We start from the raw sequence: 17,308 nt of genomic DNA on the forward strand, positions 1-17,308 counted from the left end.
GATTGTTTCTTTGCCTTTATCGGCTGTGTTTGGCCGAACCAAGACTTTCTTGCCTTCGAAGTCGATCATGTTCATCGGAAAGGGCTTTGTATCCACTTGCATTTCCTGAAATTTCAATCGTCCTTCGTTAATGGCCGATTGAATTTGTCGCTGAAACACATTACAATCATTAGTGGCATGAGAAAATGAGTTATGCCACTTGCAGTACACACGACGTTTTAGCTCGTCGGCGAATGGAACAGTGTGATCTATTTTAATATTGCCATTTTTGAGTAATTCGTCAAATATTTTATCACACTTACCAACATTAAACGTAAACTTAACCTCCTCTTGTCGTTTCTTTTGAACCGGCTGTAAGGAGGAACAAGCCGAAGATTTGGCCTGCTTTGGCCAAACCATTTCAGCAGCATATGTAAGGAAAATGGACCCCGGGCCATTTGGCTAATTGAGTTTTGGTGTTCGATGAACAACACAATCCGTGAACTAATAAGTTTTCTAGTGTTTGTGTTTGTAGTTCATAGGATGCGAAGAGAATTGGACCAAGGCAATGAGGATGCAACACCTCAAAAGAAGACATAAAAAGATACATAGGAGTCCAATACTCAAGAACAAAGAAGCCCGAAGAAATCAGCGAAGAAATCCAAGATGAGGGCTGTCAGCCAGCGCCTGGTGGCGCACCGGACATTGGTGTCCGGTGTGCACCAGACTGTCCGGTGTGGCACCGGATAGTCTGCGCAGAGAGGCCGCAGACAGGCGCTCTCTGGCTGTAGCACCGGACTGTCCGGTGTGCACCGGACTGTCCGGTGTGCCAACGGGCAGACGGCAACGGTCGGATCCAACGGTCGACTGCTACAGGCGCCAACAGTCGGCTGACGTGGCGTGCACCAGACATCTACTGTGCAGTGTCCGGTGGTGCACCGGACTGTCCGGTGCACCCGACGACAGAAAGATGCTGCTTTCTGTCCAACGGCTAGTTTGGGGTGTGGAGGCTATAAATACCACCCCAACCGGCCATTCTCAAGTGTGAGAGCCCAAGCAACATACCAAGGCATATAGTGCACATTTCCAAGAGCTCAAACACCCAAGTGCTTAATAGAATCACTCGGTGATTAGCGTAGGTGCTTTGCGAAGTGCTTAGGTTAGTTAGACCGCTTTAGCGCTTGCTCTAGGTGAACCCTAGTTAGTTGAGTGAGTTTTGTAAAACCACACAACCCCTCGGCTCTTGCGTGAGTCGTTGTACTTGTACCGAGTGGGACGAGAGTCTTGCAAGACCGTGACAACCGCGTTTGTGTCACGGCCGCCACCGTGTACCGGAGGGAACGAGGCCCGCGGCATTTCGGCCGGAAGCTCAATAGTGGAGACGGCGGGGAGCGTCCGAGAGGAGCCGGAAGCGGAGCACCACTTGCGCGTGGAGAAGGCCCGCGGCTCTCTACGGAGTTACTCGACCGTGGTGCTTGGCCCTCGCGTGGGCTTCCCTTTGCGTAGGGGCACCAACGAGGATTAGTCGGGACCTTGCGTGGTTCCGGATACCTCGGTAAAAATACCGGCGTCATCCACGAGAGTTTGCTTCTCTACTTAGCTCTTTACATTCCGCATTTATATTAAGCATTTAAGTTTCAATCTTGTAGTCATACTTATTTAGTGTAGATTGAAACTTAGCCTTTGCGGTAGAGATAGCAACACTTAGACAAAACCTAGTTTGCACATTCTAGTTTTGATTATTTGCATAGGTTTTGCTCTAGGGATTTAATTGTGGCCTAGTTTAGTAAAAGTTTTAGAAGTCCTAATTCACCCCCCTCTTAGGCGTCACCCGTTTCCTACAAGTGGTATCAGAACCCGGTTTGGCTCATTTGAAACGCTTTAGCTTCACCGCTAAAAGAGTCGACGCTTTTTAGAGGAAGGGATGGATACCCATAGGCCACCACACTTCGACGGCACTAACTTCCCATATTATAGTGCTAGAATGGCTTGTTACCTAGAGGTCGTTGATCTAGGTGTTTGGAGAGTCACTCGTGACGGGATGAAACCCCTTAAGAATCCCGACAAACCCACCACGAGTGAGGAAAAAGAAATCCATTTAAATGCTAGAGCCAAAAATTGCTTGTATGAATCTCTTAGCATGGATATTTTCAATCAAGTATTTACCCTGAAAACTGCTAATGAGATTTGGCTAAAATTGCATGAGCTCCATGACGACACATCCAATGTCCGTGAGCAAAAACATTGCCTAGTCTTAAATGAGTATAATTCTTTTGCTATGAAAGATGATGAGCTTGTTAGAGACATGTATTCTCGTTTGAATCTAATTATCAATGAGCTCAATTCGATTGGCATTAATAAGCTAGGTGATGTGGACATTGTGAGGAAGATTATCTCCCTGCTACCACAACAAAGATATGGGAGCATCATCACCATCCTTCACAACTTGGAAGACTTGAGCAACATGACCCCGACCATCGTGATTGGGAAAATCGCGGCTTTTGAGATGTCGCGAAAAATGAGTCGGGGAGAGGAGCCAACTTCCTCAAGGCCATATGCTTTTGCATGTGATGCAAAGAAGGGCAAAAAGAAGGCTCCCACTCCAAGTTCCTCAAGTGAAGAAGAGGAAGAAGAAGAAAGTGATGATGATGAAGATAATCAACCATGCACATCATCCTCCGAGGACGAAGAAACAATCTGACGCGTCGGAAAGGTAATGAGGATGATCCGCAAGATTAATCTAATGGGTGTGCCCCTGCAGGTCGAGGATCTTCTCTTTAACATTGACAGGAAAAAGCAAAGGAAGAGAGGATGCTTCGCATGTGGGGAGAAGGGCCACTTCAGGGACAACTGTCCAAATATGGCCAAACCCAAAAAGGAGAGGAGCAAAGGCAAGGCGCTAACAAGTGTTAGAACTTGGGATGATTCTTTAAGTGAAGATGAACCTCCAAGGACACGTAGCCACCGGTCCTCGTCACGATCATCACGGTCATCACACAAATGTCTTATGACAAGAGGTAACAAAAGCATTCCATCCTCTAGTGATGAAAGTAGTAGTGATGATGAAGGTGAGGGAAAGCCCTCTCTAGATGAGCTTGCGGAAGCCGTAGAATTTTTCCAGGATGTTTGCACTAAGCAAAAAGCTCAACTTAAAACTTTGAAAAATAAGTTGGTTAGCTCTCAAAATGATTACAAAGGTTTGCTAGAAAAATTTGAAACTTTTGCAAACTTAAATAGTGAGCTATCAACTAAAATTGAGCTATTAGAATCTAGTGCTCCATCCACTGCTACCGATGACAGCCTTATTAAAAAAAATGAAAAACTTAAGGCTAAGTTAGCTAGCTCCCAAGAAGCTATTGAAAATTTGCTAGAGAAAATGGAAATTCTTAGCATACACAATAATGAGCTAACTACTAAGCTAGAAAACATTGGTAGCACCCCAGCAACATCTTTAGTTGAAATACCTGAAATAATTAAGAAAGATGCTTCTACTTCCTGCTTTGATTTAATTGATGATTCTAACCACTGCAACCAAGTCGTTGTTGAGAATATTGTTATAGAGACATGTTCGGATGAGGTTGCAAAGGAAAATGAACAATTAAAGCAAGAAGTGGCTCGCCTTGGAAAGGCTTTGTATGACAAGAAAGGCAAAGCCAAACAAATCCGACCTCCACAGGATAACACCACTGCGGGAGTGAACAAGCCTGTAGAGGGAGAAACTGTGATTTGTAGGCTATGCCACATGGAAGGCCACAAGTCTTTCCAATGCAAGGTGATGACCAGGGATAAACAAAGGCAAAAGCTCAAGCAAAAGCCATCAAGCAAAATCTCCAACACCTACATCAAAAGGGTGAACAAAAAGGATGCTACACCATATTTGATCAAGAAGAAAAAGAATGGAAAGGTGATAGCAATCAAGGCCAACAAGCAAGCCAACAAAGGAAAAGGGGCCAAACGCATATGGGTGCCAAAGGAGATAATTTCAACCATGAAAAGCACCAAGAAGGTTTGGATCCCGAAAGAGAAGTGAGTGGACCAAAGGTCTTCGGGAAATTAGGAGACTTGGCAAATTCGGGATGTATATCATGGGATACATCATATTGGATCAAGTTTATTGCCAAGTGAGTTAGTAAAAATTTTGGACCCAAATTTCCCACCCATGACTAAGGTAACTAGTTTTATTGTATTCTTCGTTTTTAGATATGTGTATCTATTTACCTTTTATCTAGTTTACCTTTCTTGCCTAGTATTACATTTGTTATGTACTTTTGTTTAAAATCATGCATACTAGGTAAATCATATGGTAGGATTGCTTTTTTTAATTCATATACTTAAGCAAACCTACATGGCTTAAAATGTTTAGTTAAAGCACGGCACATAGCTTTTATATCACTCCATAGTAAATGATGCATAAATTGAAAATTTTGATTTCTACAAGTTGTATCATTTAACTTATATGTGCCAAAGTTATGATTATAGATAATTTGCCCCTCTTGATATCAAATCAAAGTGCATGTCTCCTACAAGTATTCAAAACTTGTATGCACACCTTTAGGGGGAGGTTACTCTATAATCTAACACCGTGAGACTAACATCTTTTCAAGTCTATTTCATGTGATAGTCTCATTGTAAGGAAAATGAAGTCCCCGGAGAAAGACAACAATCTTCCACTGCAAAATCTCCAAAAACTCTCATGTCTCTCAAGCTCGCCATTGATCTTCATTTGGTATCTTTTGAGACTACACTCAGTATCATTTACATGTCTTCTCCAACATTTGATTAGACTATATTTCATATCATATGCTTCCATGTTGCTAAAAATGCATAAGTAGTTAACTCATATTCTGTTACCTATGCATAAGGGAAGCTAGTCTTTTCAAATCATGTCTTGCACCTCTAATTTTCACATGCTTTTTCCTAAGTAGACGATCTCTGTCAGGGGGAGTATTTCTTCATCTCTAAAAAGGGGGAGAAACTTCTTTCTAAAGAGAACACTTATTTAGGGGGAGTAATCCTTTCAACTGATATCATTCATATAGTTTATTTTAATATCCTTCCAGTGATGTCATTTGATTCAATTCTTGTTGAGGGCAAGCTTTTATTTACTTCCTATATGCTTTTAATGTCTTCCTTTTCGGTGGTTGATGCCAAAGGGGGAGAAGTTTAGGGACCAAAGCAATGAAAACTATATCAAACACCAAACACCACCAATTTAAAATTTTATATCTACAAATGGTTTTTCCAGTGGTTTTGGTTATTTGGTCCAAAAAAATAGGAAGTAAGTGAATTATGGAGTTAGGGGGAGGCTTAAGTCCATAATTTCACATTGTGGGGACAATCATGCATCTTAGCAAGTAGATTGCATATTTTCATTCAAATACTTGTATTATTTGCTTGCTTTGGTTGTGTTGTCATCAATCACCAAAAAGGGGGAGATTGTAAGGAAAATGGACCCCGGGCCATTTGGCTAATTGAGTTTTGGTGTTTGATGAACAACACAATCCGTGAACTAATAAGTTTTCTACTGTTTGTGTTTGTAGTTCATAGGATGCGAAGAGAATTGGACCAAGGCAATGAGGATGCAACACCTCAAAAGAAGACATAAAAAGATACATAGGAGTCCAATACTCAAGAACAAAGAAGCCCGAAGAAATCAGCGAAGAAATCCAAGATGAGGGCTGTCAGCCAGCGCCTGGTGGCGCACCGGACATTGGTGTCCGGTGTGCACCGGACTGTCCGGTGTGGCACCAGACAGTCTGCGCAGAGAGGCCGCAGACAGGCGCTCTCTGGCTGTAGCACCGGACTGTCCAGTGTGCCAACGGGCAGACGGCAACGGTCGGATCCAACGGTCGACTGCTACAGGCGCCAACGGTCGGCTGACGTGGCGTGCACCGGACATCTACTGTGCAGTGTCCGGTGGTGCACCGGACTGTCCGGTGCACCCGACGACAGAAAGCTGCTGCTTTCTGTCCAACGGCTAGTTTGGGGTGTGGAGGCTATAAATACCACCCCAACCGGCCATTCTCAAGTGTGAGAGCCCAAGCAACATACCAAGGCATATAGTGCACATTTCCAAGAGCTCAAACACCCAAGTGCTTAATAGAATCACTCGGTGATTAGCGTAGGTGCTTTGCGAAGTGCTTAGGTTAGTTAGACCGCTTTAGCGCTTGCTCTAGGTGAACCCTAGTTAGTTGAGTGAGTTTTGTAAAACCACACAACCCCTCGGCTCTTGCGTGAGTCATTGTACTTGTACCGAGTGGGGCGAGAGTCTTGCGAGACCGTGACAACCGCGTTTGTGTCACGGCCGCCACCGTGTACCGGAGGGAACGAGGCCCGCGGCGTTTCGGCCGGAAGCTCGATAGTGGAGACGGCGGGGAGCGTCCGAGAGGAGCCGGAAGCGGAGCACCACTTGCGCGTGGAGAAGGCCCGCGACTCTCTACAGAGTTACTCGATCGTGGTGCTTGGCCCTCGCGTGGGCTTCCCTTTGCGTAGGGGCACCAACGAGGATTAGTCGGGACCTTGCGTGGTTCCGGATACCTCGGTAAAAATACCGGCGTCATCCACGAGAGTTTGCTTCTCTACTTAGCTCTTTACATTCCGCATTTATATTAAGCATTTAAGTTTCAATCTTGTAGTCATACTTATTTAGTGTAGATTGAAACTTAGCCTTTGCGGTAGAGATAGCAACACTTAGCCAAAACCTAGTTTGCACATTCTAGTTTTGATTATTTGCATAGGTTTTGCTCTAGGGATTTAATTGTGGCCTAGTTTAGTAAAAGTTTTAGAAGTCCTAATTCACCCCCCTCTTAGGCGTCACTTGTTTCCTACAGCATACACTTCTGCTGATTCGTCATCTGAGCTACTTTGGTCGCATTCTACTATATGTACGTTGTGACAAATTGTTTTAGTAGTTTCTTTGCTTCGGCTTTCACAAGCCAAAGCTCTTTGGTGTAACTGTGCTAGCGTAAAAAATTGGATGCCTTCTAATCTTTCTTTTAAATAATATCGTAGACCATTAAAGGCTAATCCCGCTAGCTGTTTTTCTGCTAAATGAATTTGGAAGCATCGGTTTCTTGTATCTCGGAATCTCCGGATGTAATCATTAACCGATTCATCTTTTGCCTGTCGCAATGACACTAAATCTACCAAATCCAACTCATAGTCACCGGAGAAAAAATGATCATGAATTTTTTGTTCTAGATCCCCCCATGATGAAATGGAATTAGGAGGTAAAGTGGCATACCATGCAAACGCAGTACCTGTTAGAGATAATGAAAATAAACGTACGTGAAATGCCTCTGTATCGGCCAATTCTCCCAATTGTGCTAAAAACTGGCCTATGTGTTCGCGCGTGTTCTTTCCTTGATCTCCCGAAAATTTTGAGAATTCGGGTATCCTGGTTCCCTGTGGGTATGGGTGGTGATCAAATCGGCTGTCATAAGGTCTCCGATATGATTGCCCCCCAGGGACCATGCTTACTCCGAGCTTATCTCGGAATGCCCCGGCTATTTCTTTCCTTACTATATCAATGGCAACCGGTGCAAGACCACCGGCTCTCTGGTCAAACATAGGTGGGGTTGGTTGGATGTCAGTATGTTGTCTTTCCCCCCATTGGTTTGAGCTATGTGGTGCATTTCCGTTTGCCCTATATGGCTCATAGGTTTGATCGCTTCTTTCCGGCCTTCTAGGTGGGGCCGGAAAGCTTTCCTGGGCTCTAGATCTTGAATTAATGGGCTGGTGCATTGCATAGTGTAATGGGAAGTGTTGCTGGGACTGGTGAGGATTCAGGTAATAATCTTCCTCAAAAGACTCATGCGCGGACTGTCCGGATATGTACCCGGACCGTCCGTGGTTATATGCGGACCATCCGTCGTTGTATGCGGACCGTCCGACTGGGTAGTTTGGGTTCTGTGACGTATGTGGTGGCTCGGGTGCATGTCTAGGTAACTCATTAAAAATGGGCCCGGCCGTGGCTGGCCCGGGCGGTCCGCGCTCATGTGCGGACGGTCCGGACATGTGCAGATCGGCTGTTTTGCTGCCGATTTGCGGTTGCTCAGGGTACGTGTCCATCAGCATCCCATAAAGGGGTTGTGACTGGTCGTGACAACCTCTAGCCGATGTATTACGTGCGTTATCCCCTAATTCAACCTCGTGTGAAGGAAAACTTGCTATACTAGATTTATCAAACGCACGTACTAGTCTCCTATAATCGTTTTGCATATCCCCTATGATATTTTGCATTTATTCACGCTGTTTATCTACATAATTCTTAAGAGATTACAGCTCGTTTGTATTACTTACATTGGGGATATCTGGCGTGGGTCACAGTGAAGCCGGATCCGTCGCCCGATGTCAGACGACCTTGTTGTTCCTATCCACTTTGAAGTTGGCCAAGAACTTTGCTTTTGCCTCCTGGATCATCTGCTCCTTATGCTCCTCGAACTGAAGCTGTTCGTCAGCCGGCAAGGTTTCCCAAGTCGGCTCTATGATGTTGCTTGGAGAGACTTTAGAACTATCCCTCGAACCGGCCATTGAGGGCCGATTTGATAGGTCTAAATATGTCGTCCCCAGCGGAGTCGCCAAAAAGTATGTTGACCCCTTTTCAGAGCGCCAAACACTCAACAAGAACCATGGCGGTGCTCTCTGGTCAGGCGCGGACGGTCCGCGGCCTGGGGCCGGACGGTCCGCGACCTGGCGCAGGGGCTAGGGTCCTCTGCCTGACGGCCAGACGGTCTGTGCCCTGGGGCCGGACGGTCCGCGCATACGCAGAGGCGGCGGAAGTCACCGGCGGCAGCCTGGATCTCGCTCCTGGAAGGGACCCCGTCGGGGAGGAGAGATCCTAGGTGATGTCTAGGCTCGGCAGGCCGACCTAGACTCTTCTAATCGGCGTAGAGTCGAAGAGAAGCGAGAAATTGGAGATCGAGAGGCTAAACCTAAACTAGACTAGAACTACTCCTAGGATAAAATGTGAAATAGAAGTGTTTGATTCGATTGATGATTATTACAAATCGGCCGTAGACCTCTCTTTTTATAGAGGAGGGGGGCTGGACCCTTTACACGACTGGATTCCGAGCTAATTCCGCGAATCTAGCTAACAAACATAGCACAAAACTCGGAACCCTAATCTACTCTACGCATGCGCGGACCGTCCGGCCCACAAGCGCGGACTGTCCGGACCGCGGACTGTCCGGCCTCAGGGCCGGACCGTCCGTGTGCTCATTTTGGTGCCAAACAGAAGGCCACCAGGTTGGTCCATGCCGCCAGGTGCTGCCACCTGCAGCCCCTGGCGACGCCGCAGAGCACCCCCTACGTGGAGTCCAGCACGACGGAGCCGATGAGCAGCGACGTCATGGAGGCGAAGGCGCTGACCACGGCCTCGCTGATGGTGAAGAGGCGCACCCAGAGGTCGTGGCCGAGGCCTAGGAGCAGCAGGAACGCCACCCCCAGCATCAGGGACAGCGCCAGCGACACAGTGAGCGCCTTCCTGTCGTTGGCGATGTTCCAGGCTCCCAGCTCGTTGGACACCCTTGTGGTGATGACAACGGCGAAGCCATAGGTGATCATGTATGATATGGCTTCGGTGTTTTGGCTGCCAGCAAACACGTAGAAATTACCACTTTATGTATTGTCGAAATGAATGATGATAGTAGCTAGAGTAAGTTAAGTTAATTACCACATCGCAATGATGGAAGTGCTGAGCTGAGAGTCGGGCATCAGCCCTGTAAACAGCACAAGGATCTCGAACGACCACTACTCGAAGCTGCAAGCCAAGCCATGCCATGCCACATTTGCAAGCCAAGCCATGTCAATGGAAATGAAGGATACGTATTTGTGGGGATATTCCAACCATTGCCATCTGTTTCCATGAGCACATTCATTAACAAAGATGGATATAAGGAAAATTAGTTTCTAGCTGTTATTATGTATCAAAGGGATACTTACATTTGTCCAATCATCACCTGGATTTATATCCATAGGTTTCATATGGCTGGAAAAAGGAAATGAATCAAAATTTTCAATTTAATTTTTGCCTGAACATATAAAATACTAAAACAACCAAATAATGCTCTATAACATGCACTACAATCATATGTGTTTGGGAGATATACTTCGGCACAGTTAATATCACACAGAGATAGAATACATGAGAAATATGCTTGCACGATTAGATATCATGCATTCATACAGGAAAGATGGCACCATTAACCATGCAGAACCAAATAATGAATGCACCATCAAATAGGAACTGACCTTTTTGAGAGCACCTGATCACAAATTGGACATGTACCATCATTATTGAGTATTTTCCTAGCATCATCTGCACCTGCTAAACAAGCAATCACCAGCTACATTAAATTGTGTATTCTATAATAATTAGATAGTAACTTATTTAGAATCAGGATTTAATTCACCAGAGAGGGCAGTAGAGTGGAACCATACATAAAAGATGACCACAGGTGGTCGATACAGCTTGCCCTTCCAAATCCCGCCAGCAAGCATTGCACTTCATTTTGTTCCTACAAATTATTAGATTAACTGTAGAGCGGTTAAGCCTACAGGTAAGGAAATAAGACTTCTAATGATTTAAAGACTAATAAATTTTCAGTTCCGCACGAAGCCTCTTGCTCCAACTTCATTTCTACATGTAAAAGCCACTCAGTTAACGCAAATGATGTGGGCTATTTAACTGGATTGCGGGAAATATAAGCATGGAGTCCGCTTCTTTGTTCAAGCCAGGTATTCGAAATCAAAAACCTTGGTCATGTCTATGTCTACATCTACAACACCTTTCTCCTACTGGCCATCTTAAAGAATCTATATGGAAACCTATCAGTAACAGACCATTATTTGCACAGACATAGATAGAAAGCAGTGCTATTTACTGTAAGGCAATAATTGTTTCTTACCTCTTCAACAACAACATGTTTCCCGCCTTCTTCAAGTCATCTAGCAAATTTGTTGCTTCTACTTTACTTTTTGTCTCTATCTCTCTACAGATCCGGTCCTGCTCCCTCTGTAATGATTTGAAGACAAAAGCTTTTGCCCTTGCTAGATATATATAGTTCTAAGGACGTGATAAATTATTTAGCATAATTACTACTTGAAAGGTAGAGTGCGATCCAAGTTTAATAGAGTATTGAGTACCAAACCCTAAATCTTAAGCCCTAAACAATTTAGGGCGCTAAATTGCAACAGCTCTATGGGGCAAGGGAATTTGAGATCTCAGCCACTGAAGAATAGTTCCAAATAAGAAAGGAAAATCAACAGACAAGCGACAACAAAATATCTAGAAAACAAAGGAATGCATAGGAACTACCAAAATGGAGCAATGCTGCACCTTGCAAGGCTATAATAGTTGTGATGGCCTAGAGGAAGTAATTGCTAAAACACAATGCTCTCCTAAGTCCAAAGTCACCCAACTTCAACAGTACCGAGACATAACTCGTGAAATTTCTGGAATAAAATCTGGATTAACAAAATTATTAGAAAGTATCCATCGAGCAAAACAATAATATTGCCAACAAATTTAAGAGAACCAATGTCAGAAACTAAAGATCGTCTCAATCTATAATGAAAAGAATCCAAAGGTAAACGATTGGTGTGTTACACAAACGCAACAGAAGTTATGGAGTCATAAAATATTTAGGTTAGGAAAGAAAACACGGGGCAACAAGATACTCAACAAAAGAAGTGTAGATACATCATAATGTGTTTTCTTCTTCCCTTTTCATTGTGTGTGTTGGGTAGGGGGCTCAGCTTCGCCTTTGCTCAATCATTTAACTGGTAACCCCACCATCCCTTAACACCGGATCAACTTGTCCTAATACTATAAGCGGACCCGCCATGGTTATCACACACGGAATGGCATGACCATCCCGGGACAAAAGGTTCCCAGGAGAGGAGAGAGGGCTCTGGTTTGGTACCCATAGCAGCCTTCATTGTTCAAAGGCGCTTATATGAGCCATGGTTGTTTATCATTGTCCCCATAAGGGAACTTTTATGGCTTTGTTCTTGATGGGCACTTTGGCAAGAACTTATGAGATGCAACTAACCTGACATATTAGTCTCACAAACATTGACTCAGGTCCCAGAATCTAATCTAGTAGGACGACAAGTGAAAAATAGCATCCAAGGTATTAGAGTGTGTCGTTGAATCAAACTAACATAATACTGATGAGAGCTGTAAAAGTCTGGGATCTAGCTTCTTTTCATTTCAGAATAGACTCACGCCTTGGCTCCTTGTTACTTGTTTCAAGTTTAGCTATAAATATGCTATTCTTCCCTAAAAAGGTACTTCTACTGGCTGTACAGCCTAGGATACTTAGCTTGATGCCCAGGATACTATCAAGATTATATTGGTGGATCCCAACCAGAGGTTACCCTTGTACCTGATGAGCCACCTTTCAGAGTAAAATTAGGCACACTATCAAGTTTGACCAGCAGCTTGGTGAGTAGAGCTTACCTACAACTTTGAATATGCTATCTGAACAAAATACTATACAATTGATTATCAAAAGGAAAAAGAAGTCACAACATGTATCTCAGCACATATAAAAGTGTTGATGGTATATTCAAAAGACTAGCACTTCGTGCGCATATAAAAGTGTGTGGATGACAATTTATTATCAAAAGATTGATCAGGCGGCGCACTTCGTGCGCCCAACACTAACCATGGCTATGATGAGGCATATCAAATTAGCATTATAACAAAATCTTTTTTTATTAAGTAACAGATGGTAAAGAAAGGATCCATAATTTCACTTGTCAAATCAAAGAACAATTCTGACCTCTGAGAGCTTTGTTGACTGAAGCCTTTGTTGATTAACACTGGAACCTTTCCCATTCTTGCCAGCCTCGACATCCACCAATGAAGAACAAAAATTTCAATAGAAACTAAGGAAAAACCTGAAACGGGTGCCTCTGATTAGTGACCAGATAACAGTTACATGTTAAAGGGAGTGGAACGGCAAATAGATAGCTGGTAGTAGCACAAAACGACAAAGTGAAATAGTAGAAGTACCAAGGGAAGCAATGTGTCTGGTTTGTTCAGGCCTAGACTACATAGGCATGCTTTACATATCGCGAGTATGGTCCTCGCAAGATTGCACGCATGGCATAGCTATAACCAGTCACTACCCTAGAAGCACCAAAAGACATATCTTGCAGCCAAGCACACATCATAGCGCTGCTGATATCTTACAAGCATAAAACGATACTCCTTGCATAACAGGGAGGCAAGTTCTAAGAGTAACCTAGACGAACTGGGACAGTTCCCAAAAGCGAGCCTCAGTTCCCAAAAGTGAGCTTCCATAGCTTGTAATGAATTTGCCTATGAGCTTGTAGGAAAACAAACAAAGAAAATTCCATATGAGCTTGTAATGAATGACCGAGTTTGTCTACACAACATTTCTTGGCAAAACACATAATTGCAGAAAACTATTGGTTACCAGTTGAATGCACATGTAGACCTTTCTATCTAAACAAGCGAACTACCAATAAAACATATAATATTTCGTTGATGAAACCAAAAAGACAAACTAACTACATGATGATGAATTATTGGAGCAGAAAAATAGTAGATGCATATACAGTTTTAAAGTCCCATTGATATGTTTGTTTCAAGTACAGAAGTTGAATTTGATACTGTGTTACAATGTTACTAAACGATGGATTTCATATAAAAATTTGAGCATAGATGCTAGTAAATGAGAACAGAGATAAAATCTCACCATCTAAATTGTACTTGCATGTGTAACCCTCGCAGCAGCCTTTGTGACTCGGCATGGATTGAATCAGTTGCGCCCTCCTCTCCTACACATATGAACCCACAGCAGCACACATCAGCTAAATTTCCCAGCGATTCAACTAAGCAACAGCCTGACCCAAAACATTTGAGAGAACGACTGGTTACCTTCTCAGAGTGCTTCCTTGGGCCGACTCCTTGTGTAGCGCCTCCTCTTTCCTCTTCCCCTTCGCCTTTGTCCTGCCACCCACGTGTGAGGCCACCTGCCTGCTTGCTTCATTCATGTTGAGACACTTATTCGGCTTAGTGGAGTAGATGTATGATGTGCTGACAAGCTAAGACTTTTCCCCGTGGATGATTCCCAGGCTCTTGGAGATGCTTATCAGGTGCGTAATGACCCACTACAGAGATTTTAGTAGCCTGAAGCTTGTCAGTCATAGCATCTTGGAAGGGATTGATAATTATAACTGTCTAAAAGAGAATGGTAATGAAAATAAGTGTTGGCTGGAAATATAGGACACGACTATTGTCCTCCATGGTGGTGCAGACAAGGTCTTTTATTGATAAAATATGTTTTAAGGTGTAATAGACGTTCTTATATTTCTTCGATTCTGGTGGCATAAGGTAACTTTGTTTTATTATTCGCTGACTTGTTTCTCTCTCTAAATAGGCTACAGTTCATTGTTCACCGACCTCACTTTTAGTTGTACTGTTGTACCACTACTGGAACTCCACTCGGATCTTTCTCAGATGTTAAAACCCTGTGTGTAACCTGAATACAGCCAAATAACAAAGCTGTAAATTTGCAGATGAAATTTGTTCTGGCTACTTGCTTGCCTAGAATGTGCGCGGGGCATGGCGATGCAGCCTGCCAGCTACGGAGGAAGAGAGACCCCCCTGCCTTAGACAAACGAGCAGGAGAGTTCCGTCGACAGGCGACAATTGTTGCTTCAACATGTGGGATCTGACTGCCTAGTGGGGAGGAGGCCGTGCGGGGAGAGAAGCCTGCTCGTCGCGCCTCCTCGAGAGGGCGACGACGGAGATAACCAGATCTTGGGATTTGGGGTTGGTGGGGAGAGGGGGACGCCACGAGAGGGATGACAAGAGAGAGGAACAAGCGTACCTTTCAAGGCTCAACCGAGCTGAAGGAAGGCTTCACGTCCGGAGCCTGCCCACGTGCCGGCACACGGGGAGTAGATGTCATCAAGCGCGCATGGAGGAGAAGCGAAAGCGCCGGCGCCGGTGCGTTAGTGGAGTCGTCGTCGAGGGTGTCGCTCGGCTGCATCGGTGGCGACACGGGCGCATCCACATCTGGCAGCGTCGGTGGGTGTGGGGAGGGGTCACGGGGAAAGAACGGGCTCGATGTTAGGGTTTCGTCGCTTGACGTCGCCTACGCCAGCGGCGGTGTAGGGGATGTGGGGATCCGACATGAGAGCTGGAGGTACTGGCGGTGGCGGTGGTTGGGAGGAGGATTTCTTGAAGTGAGGCGGTGAGGCGGGGACGAGACGACGGATGGTGGGAGCGCCAGGAGCTCCGCCTCGTCGAAGGGCTTCGTATCCTCTCCTCCCGAGATCTCAGTGAGTGGTTGGTGGTGGGTCAGAGAGGTAGAGAGGAAGACACGGACGTGAGCTCACGCACGGTCCTGGTTCGCTGAACTGAACTAAGGATTTCGGGTCCGAGACGCGGGCCACGCGTCGCGTGCGCGTTAGTGGAGACGTCCGTGGAGCGCGGGGAGGGCTCGAATCACTCGCGTCTTTTAACTAGAAGTAATTGGTATATGCCGGAAGTATGAGATTTCTTTTCTTCTTCTTTTGATACGAGGATCACCCCGTTCCATGGAGAAACAGTTGTGGAAATGGTACGAATACGACGTGTAGTTCATGGAGCAGGCGACACAGGAACCATGGGTAATCAAGCAGTCAGTCTTGACCATACTCCATAGTCCATAAAAAAAAAAGAAAAAAAGGTAGAAGAAGGTGATGAGGCCATGCATGCACCTGCTAATAAGTAATATGGTCCCGTTTGTTTGGTTTTTTTAGCTTATGCTACCAAAAATTGGTGTTGATTGTCAAACGCTCCACTTTTCAGTCCATTTCTATAAAAACTGTTTTGATAAAAATCGTATAAAATCAACATGAATATAGAATCAGTCGAGTCGTCACGATAGTATAAATCCGTCACTTTCTTGATCCTAAATCTTTTGAACCACTTCATCTTTCTCCGCACAATACTCAGATTCTTCCAACAACCAGATTCTCTTCACAATCATATTCTCAAAAAATATTGTCAGAAAAAAACTGAACAAAAAAAAAAGTCCGGTCACGTAGTATAGAAATCTTTGCCACACATGCTTAATGCGTATTCCCTCCCAGATGCTCTAACGCATGCAAAGACCAATACGTGGAACTTGTGATAACTACGCGATGCAAGTGGAAGAAGAGGTCAGACGGCGAGGAGGACAAACGACACAATCACAATATTCAAAGATTATGTTCCACGCTCTAGCTGCTATTGGGGTCCACCAGCTAGCTGAACTTTAGTTGTTATCGATCTAAACAGGAGCACCTAATAAACTTTAGCTAGAGGCTAAAATATACATTATTATTCTTTTAGCTATTCTAACTTTGCCAAAGCACCAGCAAAGATAAAATTGTCCCTTAGTTTTCTCGTGTCCGTGACAAATTAAGGTAATATATGGTCTATATTAGACTTATCAAAAGTACGAACAATATGGTAAATATATACTATTTAGATAAAAAGATCTAAACAGTCACAGCTAAACTAAGATCACTGCACCACGGTTGAATTTTAGCAACCCTTATTAAGCACTAACTGTTGGTTGCTAAATGTTGGAGGTCTGATGGTTGTTCGTTAAAGACGTTTTGTAGCCACGGTTTGTTGGTCGCTAAAACTGTATAATTGTAATGACTTGACTTACGGTAGGTTGATATAGAGGCAAGTAGACATCTGATACCCTCTCAGTCTTCTATGGACCAAATCTGATACCAATTGTTAGCGTCTCCTTAAACTAGAGAGAGATATAACAGTAGAAGAGGGGAAGGGAAAAGCTAGCAGCAACGAAATTGCTTGTTCTTCCATGATCCTCTCCTCTGCCTTACAGATCGGTCCAGCCAGCCACCACACGGCCCATTCCAGCCACCACGGTGGCATGCTCCTTCGGTCCTCCCACGCACGTGGGCATCGATAGTGAGCAGAGGTGCCACAGTGGTTGTGGGCCTTGTCGCCGAAGCGGACACCGTGAAACGTTTCTATCTGCTGCCATAGTTTTGGACCGCCTGATTCTAATTAAAATTTATATCTAACGGTTGTGATAGATTCAAGAAAACGGGATCTTTTATAGTATATATTACAAATTACTTTAGTTTATATATATATATTATTTTTTATGTTTAGACATAGTTTAACTTGGTTAATTATTTTAGTAAGTTTAATTTAAGTTGTTTTTGTTGTTTTTTTGCTTCAAAAATGCAATTTTAGTGGTAGAGTTAAATTCATTATGGTAAAATGTTTAATAAAAACAACTTTTCTCGATTGCTGCGCGAAATACCATTAATACCCTTTTTG

General features: G+C 44.2%; 1 pseudogene; it reads right to left on the reverse strand.

The window, feature by feature from the left end:
* LOC103652668 (protein DETOXIFICATION 18-like) overlaps positions 1 to 10,215 on the reverse strand; it is a 50,003-nt pseudogene extending 39,788 nt beyond the window's left edge.
* Positions 10,216 to 17,308: the final 7,093 nt, after the last annotated feature.

This window comes from Zea mays, chromosome 4 (genome assembly GCF_902167145.1).
Source record: "Zea mays cultivar B73 chromosome 4, Zm-B73-REFERENCE-NAM-5.0, whole genome shotgun sequence".
NCBI classification, from domain to species: Eukaryota; Viridiplantae; Streptophyta; class Magnoliopsida; order Poales; family Poaceae; genus Zea; species Zea mays.